Genomic DNA, 11,840 nt, shown 5'->3' with positions numbered 1-11,840 from the left:
TCTGGTCTTCATTTTATCAGTGTTCAGCTTTTTGATATAAGCTGGACAACCCCAAATCTTAACATGCTTAAGACTTGGTTTTCTTCCATGCCATATCTCATAAGGTGTGGAAGAAACTGATTTGATGGAATCCTATTCAGAATATACAAAGCTGATTCTAATGCAAATCCCCAAAAGAAGATTGGCATATCAGTATAGCTCATCATACTACGTACCATATCCAATAGGGTACGATTTCTCCTTTTAGATACACCATTCAGCTGTGGCGTTCTTGAAGGAGTCAGCTGAGAAACAATGCCATGCTCTCTCAAGTATTCATCAAATTCAGTACTCAAATATTCACCTCCACGATCTGATCGAAGAGCTTTAATACTCTTTCCTGTTTGATTTTCTACTTCAGATTTAAATTCTTTGAACTTTTCAAAAGATTCATGTTTGTATTTCATCAAATACAAATACCCAAACCTTGATTTATCATCAGTAAAGGTAATAAAATAATGAAAACCCCCTCTAGCCATTTCTTTAAATGGACCACATACATCACTATGTATTAGCTCAAAAATATTTTTAGCTCTTAGCCCTTGTCCAACAAAGGGTGATCTAGTCATTTTGCCCTGAAGGCAAGATTCACAAGTTGGAGTAGGCTCAGAGCCCAATGAGGATAGAATCCCCATTTTCTCCAGTTTTGCAATCCTATCTTCTGCAACATGACATAACCTTAAGTGCCAAATATATTTTGAACTTGAGTTGGTTTTCACCATGGCATTGCATTCTTTTAGATCACTTGCATTCAATTTGTGTTTGTCATTATTATCCAAATAATAAAGACCATCATTCATATAATCTGAACCAACATATTTATTTCCAAAATAAATATTGTAAACATCATCTGTGAACTGAAATTCATAGCCATTTCTAGTCAAACTAGATATAGAAATGATGTTCTTAAAAGCATCAGGTACATATAAAATATTATCCAAACACAAAACATGTCCAAACATGTAAAAAGATTTAGATCCTATGGCTAAAGCTTCAACAGTTGAGCCATTGCCAATCCAGACTCTAATATCTTGAGAACGCAAGTCGCCATCGCTTGCTAGTTTCTCGCATATCATTAGAAATGTGAGAACGCACCAGATCTAAAACCCAAGTCAGATGAACTATGAGTATCATCAAAATCTAAATAACAAGATATGGACATACCTTCCGAGGTGTATCCTTCTTGTCCTTCAGAGAAGCAAGGTACTGCAGGCGCGCCTTTTCCAGTGCCCATCCTTTTGGCAGTGGAAACACTTTCCTTTGCCTCCATCAGCTTTAGTCTTCCTTTTCTGTTTAGCTATTTTCTTGGAAGGACCAGGAATCTGAGGTTTCTTTTTCTTATTGCCCTTCTTCTTGTTGGACTTTCCAGCATAAGAAGATGCAACCAAAGCTACCTCTTTTCCTTTATTGCCTGGCATATTCTTTTGGGCAATAACCAGCATGTTGAGTAAACCAGCTAAGGTGCATTCCTGTTTAGTCATATGGAAATTTGTCACAAAATTCCCAAAAGACTCAGGAAGGGACTGAAGGATCAAATCCGTTTGTAGTTGGAAATCCATGTTGAAGTCAAGATGTTCCAACTGCTCAATCAGCCGAATCATCTTGTGGACATGATCCCCAACATTCTGTCCCTCAGACATCCTCAGACGGAATAGCTGTCTAGATATCTCATACCTAGCATTCCTGCTGTGCTCACCATACAACTCTTGTAGGTGAAGGAGGATCTCACTCGCACTCTGCATGTTCTCATGTTGCTTTTGTAACTCATTACTCATGGAAGCAAGCATGTAACACTTAGCTCTCATATCATGCTCCTTCCATTTGTCCAAAGTTTCATATTCCTCTTGTGTGGCCTCTGGAGGTAAGGGACCAGGAACATTTGAATCTAGAACATATCCTATATGTTCAAGGTTCAGGACAAGTTTCAAATTTCTTGGCCAATCAGACAGATTAGGTCCTGTCAACCTATTGTGATCAAGTATGCTTGCAAGGATATTGGATGGTGGTGGTTGTTTTGTGCTCATTTTTATCAGAAAATTAACTGCAGAAAATAAACAGATTAATTAGTAAATGTATCATGTAATTAACCAAAATGATTATGGTCTTTTAATCGAATTGGTCCTCCCACTAACTTAGCGAATCCTACACTTCTAAAGTAGAAAATGGAAATCCTAGTTGGATGGATTTCTAGTGGGTGATTGAATTCTTATAATTCTATTGATCATCCTCAGGTACATAAATTATTGGAATTACAATAAACTATAAGTGAGCAACTCCTTGCCCATCACATCTCATGTGAGGTTCAATCCTTTACCTAGCCCCTAATGCTCAAAATCTCAGGTACATCCATTATTGACTTATCTTGCATTAGTTAAGTTGATCCCATTGAGCCAGTAATTATGCAAATAATTTTAATGTCCTCAGGTACATCCAATATTGGCCACTAAACCATTTACATATTTACAACATCTCATGGTTAACAATTATTCTTAAGAAAATCTCTTAAATTAATTGCATCTTATGCAACTATTTAAAATTTCTTAAAATAATTGCCCCAATGGAGGGCCTATGTTATAATTACTTTAATTATAACATTTCCAACTTAATCATTTGTTTGGAAGATTTTATGGTCATTCTAATTACTATTAAGGTCTCACTTTGCACATTATCCAATTAGCATGCATATATCATATGATAGCATACATTCCCATACATCTCATGCATTCATGGATAAGCAATAAATATGGTATGATCATGGACTTTCTAAGGGATTCAATTCTGAGCCACCAAGAATTGAATCAGGGTATTCCTAGGTGCATTTCATTCATTCATTTTACAAGAGTTGCTGAAGGAGTACATAATCAACACTTGATTTTGAATTCCTCCCACTGGTCCCACCAATGCTCTTGACCTCCTTGAACTTCTTGCAATCCAATATTACATGGTAATCCTTGGCATACCAAGGCGAATTTACAAGAACTTAAATAAATGAAATTGCAACCCAAAAATTATTACAAACTTAATAATACATGCCCAAAATAAATTAAAATAAATAAATTAATTTACAATCTCAAAGAAACATAAAAGAAATAAATCCAATCACATTGGTCTTTTATAGTCCATGATCATCCATCATGCATATCACTATTTAACAATTAAATAAAACATGCATACTTAAATTAAATTGAATATCTCATATTCAACTTAAAAATCCAGATTTGAATATGATTCAAATAAATTTAAAAATTCAGATTTGAATCTCATTCAAACAAATTTAAAAATTCAGATTTGAATCACATTCAAACAACTTTAAAAATTCAGATTTGAATCACATTCAAATATTTTTTAAAAAATCATATTTGAATCACATTCAAACATTTTTTTAAAAAATCAGATCTGAATTTTATTCAATCAATTTTTAAAAATCAGATTTAAATATGATTCAAACAACTTTAAAAATTCAGATTTGAATCACATTCAAACAACTTTTAAAATTCAGATTTGAATCACATTCAAACAATTTTTAAAATGTTGATTTGAAACATAATTTAATTGTGTGATTAAAATTCTAATTAAACAATTTAATTAGACATAGGATGAGCTTTTAGATCATACAACAATTGTAAATTAAAAAGCAAACATTGTGCCACCTTGAAGAACCTTTGTTGCCGCCACCATCGGTGGCTTCACCATGTGTGCCGCCACACATCCATTGCAACCAGCAATGGATCAATCATCTCATGATCAAATCACACAATTAAATCATATAATCAACAATCTAAATGGCAAATATAGTGGCTCTGATACCAATTGAAGGAACAGAAGCGTGAAAAACACAAGTTTATACCATTGAATTCAAAATTTTTCACCTAGAGTCACATGTATAATGCAAGATTTATTTTTATCTATTTTATTTCAATGATAAACAACATATTAAAACTCTTTTAATATGTTTTTGGATCTGTATTTGCCATTTAAGATTTTAAAATTAATCAGATTAATTTTAGAACCCTAGATTAAATCAAGAACGATTACACTAACCTCTTGATGCCGCTGGCGTGTCTGCCTTTGAGATTCGTCTTCAGGACACCAGATGTTGTCCCTCTAGCTTGTCCACACCAAGAACACCTATGGCAGCCCTTGAACAGCTTCTAAAGCTTTTTTTATTAATTAGAAATTCAAGTTCCGCCTTTTAAGAGATTAGAGATGTAAACAGGACACTAGAAACAATTTCTAGTGTTCTTAATTCAAGAGATTGATGGCTAATCTCTTTGAATTGATGAGAGATGAAGAAGAATAGATGAAAAGCCTCAAAGTGGCGTGACAAAGGAGAGGAGTGGCTGCTGGTTGCTTTTCTTTTCATAACAACACTTAAATACCTAGGTTAACACATTAAACCCTTGCCACATGTCACCCTTTGATTAGCTCTAGGTTTAAGTGACCCAATCACATTGTGCCAATTGTCAAACCTATATTAATCTTGATTTTAATCATCTTACATGATTAAAAAACATTTGGCAAGCTTATGTGTAATCCCATGTGTCACCATCTCATGGTGCCACGTGTCACACTATGAAATGACCAAAATGCCCCTGTGTCTTAATTTTGAGTTCTTAACCCAAAATAATTATTTTTCTTCTTCTAATTAATTTATATCAAATATAAATTAATTAATTAATCTTTATTAATTAATTTCTCATTAATTAAATTCATATTTAAACACTTTAAATATAAATTTAATTTATACTACACATCCAATAATCTAGATTTGGTTTCAAGTCATGCTAGGGACTTTGCAATTTAATTGCAAACCAAACCTATTTAATTAATCAATTAAACTATTTAATTAATTAATTAAATCATATTTAAATAGGTGATAACTTGTGTATGTGTGTGACTTACTAGGCTCATCACTAATTGGCAATGAGACATGATATCAACTCTTAATATCATCAGAACTCTTTCTTATCATAAATGATTTCTCTAAATCATTTTATGCACCTCATAGACCATGGTTAACACCTAGCATAGCATGCCATGGCCACCCAATTAGTAATAAGGTTTACCTTAAATGAACCTATAATCATATGTTACCATGCACTAGAATCTCTCTGTTACAAAATCCCAACTCAAGCTGAAGTCATGGTTTATGTCAAATTCCATTTGCTATGAATATTATGTTCTCTTTTAATTCCAGTTCTTGATTAAAAGATTTTCTCATCAGAAACTCTTTTCTGAATAAATCTATCTGTCCTAGCCAGGAACTTGAAACATCAAGAACAATTAAATAAACATAGGATTTTATCTCTATTTACTTAGAGGAACAGATTCCATCTTGATCAACACCTACCTCTATATATAACTAGTAGGAGCCAACACATGCCCATATACCCATACATAGTACAAGTATGAAAGCAATATCAAACTCAAACTACCCATATACAAGATAATTGTGCTATCTCAGGTCTAAAAATTATATGCACTGATATGATTTATGACAAAACATTGACAAGAGTAAACTCCATGTGCTTGTCATAAGTGTCACTGGTTCGGCCTACTTATCATTTATAAGTACCTATCATGTTTTTTATATGGCATGAGACTCACCATTCCATCTTATTTATGTCTCATATAAATAACTTGGGAACAAACATGAATACAATCTTTCTGGATAAGTCATGTCCTTATTATGAAGTATCATCGATTGTGAACTTATTTATGATACTTTGTGCTAGAAATATTGTCACTCATGTTCTTAACAACTTAAGAATAATATTTCTAACAAAATATCAATGGACCTTTTCTATTACATATAAATATATTATGTAAACGGAAAAGTGGAAATGCCTTTTATTAATAAAAATATGTACAAGATACATACTAAATGATATGCTCTAGGGTATACTACTAACACAAAATGCATCATCCCGCTTGCTTTCAGGATCTCTTAAGCAAACTCAAGTTGGCACCGGTGCTACCACCTTGAGTTTGAGGGGAGGGGGCTGTTAGCATAATTACAGCAATTATCATGATTATAGGAGATTTGTGTAGCATAATTATAACAATTAGCATAATTATAGGAGATTTATGTAGCATAATTACAGCAATTATTATTCTTATCTAAATTAGCTCATATTCTCATGTATAAATAGAGGTAATATCTCTGTAAATAATACATAGATAAATACACAATCATTTTCTTCATTACTTGTATTCTTTCTTCTAACATAGTCAATGGTAAAAATTGAGGGCCGATTTTCATGTAATCATGTGAATATCTTACTTAAATATAATATATCTATTATTTTTTAGATAAATTAAGTTTAAATTTAAAATTTTGAATTAATTTAGACAAAAAATTAAAAATAGCTAAATTGAACTTTAAGCTTTTAAAATATCATAACTAAAGTTAAAATTTATTAAATATAGTCCTTTGACAATTTAAAAAATAAATCAATAAGTATTGAGTGTAATAATAAGACTTATTGTGTTTTTAAATAGATAACTGGGATTCGATTCTAAAAAATATATTATTGAGAGAGATAGTCATAAATTTTAAATGAATTAATTCATTGTGAACTGTAAAATGAATAAAGAAATTAAAAATATCTCATGGAAGGAATTAATTTTGTTTAGCATTAGTAATATGGTTATAATAATAATAATAGTAATATAATAATAATAATAATAATAATAATAATGGGAGTGGGGCCAAATCAATTTGATGAAGAAACATATACCATTCACTATGTCCAAGTCTTGGTTGTTCCTTAAAAAGCCTTATTTGTGTATTGTTTTGGCAGTCAGAATTTGTTTATAATCGAGTTTAGTCTCAAAATCAAATGTCAATTATGAAACATCCTTTTCAATTTTCATCAAATAATTCTAATTAAAACAATCATTCTGCTAAAAAACAACATGGCTGCATCTTTCTTGCAAGCTTCTTTGCTAAAATTAGACCAAAAGATTCTAACAAAGAGTCTAAGACCATTTCTTTTAAAGTCAAATCAGGTGGCCTTCCAACACAAAATACTTTTTGTTCACCAAAATTACTTCAAAAAAATAAAAACCAATATAAGAAATGTTTCTAAATTAGAGATTTCAAATATGAAATCTCATTTAATATTAGAATATTTTAACTTGGTAATAGAGTAAGGATAATGGCTAGTCTGAAAAAACAAATCATTTCCAACGCATGTTAAGAAATCAAGAATCATATAGGGAGTTGTTAAAAATATTGGAACAACCATGTTAAATTAGCAGACCAATCAGGCTGGCAGTGCTTTTATACATATTATATATGAATTTTGGAGCCATAGTCTAAGTCAAATTTTGTTTGCCATAATCCCATTTCAATAACATGGGAAATTGACCATAGTTTGCCATCCAAGACCCCTAGATCCAAAGAATGGTACTCAAGTCCACGGTTGGGAATAGACTACACTCCTCATTTATAATACTTGATTATGAGAATTCATCAATCAATATTATAATAAAATGCAAACAAAGAGATATATCAATGAACACACACCCAAAAAAATATTTTTTTCACGATTAAATAGCAATTAGTTGAGAAAATAAGAGCAATATTGCTTGAGTAATATGAAATTAGTCAAGTCAAGCTTGGCTAAAGACTATTTTAAGATTTTCAAAAACTGAGTTATAAGTTAGCGATGGAGTCAGAATTTTTGATAAGTGGGGCAAAAATTTATCTTCATGTATAATTTTTATTTATAAAATATTGTATCGTTAAAAAATAAAATAAATATATTTTTTAACAAAATATGTCAAAATTTCAATTTATTAAATTTTATTTTAAGATAAAATGTAAAATACTCAATTTTATCATTCATTATATATTTCATTCGTAAAAAATATAAAAAAAAATAATTAAATATTTATTTTATATATATATTTTTAATTATATATTAAATATAAATATTAGTATTTAATTACCGATCAATTGAAATATACAAGTAAATTATTCATATTAAATATTTTTTTTACTTTAATTCATACCTTATAATTATGTAATTATTAAATGTAAGAATTTCCTTAAAGATTATCAAGTTATTTCTTCGCTAAATAATTAAATAACCACTAAACTTTAATTTACACTAATCAAATTTTGACTCTCACAAATCAAATCTCATATAGAATATGGTAAATATCACACATAGTTACTAATTTTTATGAGTATTTTTATAAAAAATCATTGAATTTTAATTTATCTTATATAACTCACTGAACCTTAATTTGATTCATAAAAGTTATTGTAATAAAAAATTAAAAATATTCAGTTAATCTGCTAATATATCAATTATTTTATAAATAAAATTATTTTATTTTATTATTTATAAAATATGATACATAAAATACATTCAATTATCTTCTATCATTATTAAACCCTTCTCCTTTCTCTATTTCTTTTTCACTAACTACTATTAATTAGATAATTTTATATATAAAATAGTTGACAAAACTACAAGTTAATGTAAAAATATTTAATTTTTAATTACAGTAATTTTTATGAAATTAAATTGAAATTTAATAATTTTTATAAAAGAAATTAAAATTTAGTTATTTTTATAAAATTAATTATAAAATTAAATTACTGCAAAAATTAATAATATTTAAAAAAAAAATTAGTGGGTCAATTGGAGCTGTAGGTGCGCCCTTGGTTATAGTGAATTTGTTTTTGTTTTTCTAGTATGTCCAATAATCATTAAATTAATATTTCTAAAAAAAATGAATAATATTACTATAATCGTTTTAAAGTGAACTTATCATGCCATTTAAGACAAACAAGCCTTAACTTCATCATGACATAACATATAAGAGTTCCCCCTACGAAAATGGGAGATCTATTTTGTTTGGTATCTCATTTTCAATCATTCAAATCAATGAATAATTTTTTTAAAAAAATTAAATATTTAGAATTCTCATTGTATAATTAAAATGAGGCATTTTCATTGAAATTAATTGATTTCAACCAAAATTCATGGGTTTGGAATAACAAATTATAAAAACAAGCTGTCTCAAGGCGAATGCAATTAATCACGAGAAAGAGCAATTGGCAATGCCAGCAAGTTGCCATAACCCCGCATATTCCGTGGCCCCCACTACTTTGAGATGATTTGTTGTCTACGTGTCAAAAAGACAATGAGCTGGATATCTATCCGTCTACCTCGAAAGTGAGAGGAAAATGAAAAAAAGTGCACGAGTCTTAACGACCCGTAATCGCCACGTAAGCGAACTGGCCAAACCGGTTTGTTTAGGACGCGTCAACCGCACTTTTCCCTCCTTGAGGTCCGTTATGTCATCAAACAGATCTTTGGTATAACGCGTACTCCCCTTGGCTGCATCAGGCCTCAACCCGTCATCTACGTGGCCCACCTCGTAGGTTTTTTCCCCCCAGACGCATTGCTGAGAGAAAACGGCAGAGAGCCCATTACAGTGGAACCTAATCTTAATCAGTCCAACGTCCAGCCATTGAAAAAACCAGGCCTACGCCGAGATACATCAGGCCCAAGCTCAGCTACAAGAAACCCTAGCTAGGATCAGGAGAGGCAATCAATCCAGACAACAACAAATACCCCTGCAAACCAAATGGATTAATGGTCGTTTGGTTAAAATTTGCTTAAATTATTCTTGATTAAAAAAAATACTAAACAGAATGAAACGCAAATTCTTGCAGAATGTTTTGATGAAGCAGCCCACTTTAAAATGTGAAGGCTAATGACTATTGGACATGACAATCAAAGCCCCCAAAGAATTGGGGTTGGGTGAGTTCAAAGGTTGTCCAATATGATCATGTGATGGGTCTAACAGCCATTTTAAGTTTATCTACTGTAATAACTCTTTGGACCATATCAAAGTCATGAGCCCAATAAGAAAATCCAGAAAACAACATCATTAATATTTAATTTTCATTACAAGAGGGGGAATTAATAAGTTGTCTATGATTATTTATAAATAATATAATTTATCTACTAATACTAATAAAACTACTTTTGAAAGAGTCTCACTTTACACGTCTAATATCGGATAAAGATTAATTTTCCATCAATCGTAAAATAAAAATAACAAATACCCTAATAAATGCATCTAAAAAAAAAAAGTAAATAAAACTACTTTTGTATGGGACACAATGAAAATGACAAAATGAAGAATGAATTAAAAATTATGACAACAAGCTTTGTACCTTAGGACAAAACCCTTTGCATCACTTCAAAGTTCAAATCCATCTCAACTACTTGTCCTCTTATTTTATTTTGTTCAATCTGATTTCATAGGCCCTCTGCTTTTGCTTGGTGGATGCTACACTCAAATCTTTAGTGAAAAGAAAATGACATCACTACTATAGGATTAAGGAACACCTTTTACCAATAAGATTGAGTTTTGATTTGGGGTTTTGATTAGTGGTCTATAATCTATTTCACATCCTTAATAGGAAATATTATGTGCATTGCAACCTTTTTTAACTCTGTAATTAGATGTTCCTTTAAAGACATTACACACATTTTTTTTTAATATATTTGACTCTGTCAAGTGAGCGGTATATTTTTGTGAAATTTTGACTTAAAAATATTGATATGATTCAATTGTTGAGCTCAAGGTTGTCTCTACCAAAATGGCTTAAGCCAATTAGGTTTAACTTTTTCTTACTTATATTATACTTTAATTTCTTGTAACTTTTCAATGTGAGGTTCCAACACTCTTCTCTCAAGTGCAACTGGATTGAATTCAAATTTTTTTGGTCTAGTCACTTGAACTATATACGACGGCTCATCTAATCTAGAGTTTGGCCTCTTCTTCTTTGTTTTTTAGGTTTGTCACTATAAATTTAATTCTTGTTATTGGCCTATGAATCTACTTAAGTCTGACTCGTTGTGACACTGTCCACCATATTTTTACAGATCTCAAATTATGAGTTGCTCTAGTACCATGTGAAATTTTGATTGGAGAGTGTTCAAGATTGTTAGCATGGATTGATTGTTGAATTTAAGATTGCTTTTATCAAAATGGTTTAAATCAATTAGACTTAGTTTCTTTTTATTTATATTTTCTTTTTAACTTTTTATAACTTTTTAATGTAAGATTCTAATGATCTTCAACTACTTAGATTAAGTCAAGCTAAATTGCACCTTAAATCCTTAGTGGGCTACCAAATTATTTATCATATGCTTTTTTTTCCTGTATCTTATTAAATTATACATATAACAATATTTTAATTGAAGCCATCATCTTGAACCCAAAAATTCAATTATAACAGCTAAATTGATCAAACACCCATGTATTGTTTTCAACTGAAAAGGACAAAATTGAAAATTTTGTATAGAAAGATGATCCCTTGACAGTTTTAAACAAGAAATTGTCAACAATGCAGTACAGTTAAGTAACACTTAAAAAAAAAAAGTGAATTTTATAATCCCATAAAATTATAAAGTGAGAGATTGAAATATATTAATGATTTCTGTCTCTTGCTGTAGAAATTTGGACTTATTTGGCATTTGATAAAAATATTTGAATCTTGAAGCTAAAATTCCCTTATTTCTGCAAGAATGATATTATTATTCTTATTGTTAGTTGAATAGAAAAATTCCAAATGAGGTAATGACACTACTTCACAGATAAGTTTCTGTAAGGTTGTTCTCATGGTAGGTTGTTGCCTGCAATCTTTACTAAATGTTCAAGGGACCACTGCAAGAAATTTCTAAAATTTTGTTTTTTCTTCTGCAAATAAAAACAAGAGCAAAAACAAAAAATTTAAATTTGGGAGAGGGTTATGGTTGGTATAG

This window comes from Hevea brasiliensis, chromosome 6 (assembly GCF_030052815.1).
Source record: "Hevea brasiliensis isolate MT/VB/25A 57/8 chromosome 6, ASM3005281v1, whole genome shotgun sequence".
Taxonomy (NCBI): Eukaryota; Viridiplantae; Streptophyta; class Magnoliopsida; order Malpighiales; family Euphorbiaceae; genus Hevea; species Hevea brasiliensis.
Note: the sequence above shows the minus strand (reverse complement) of the source record.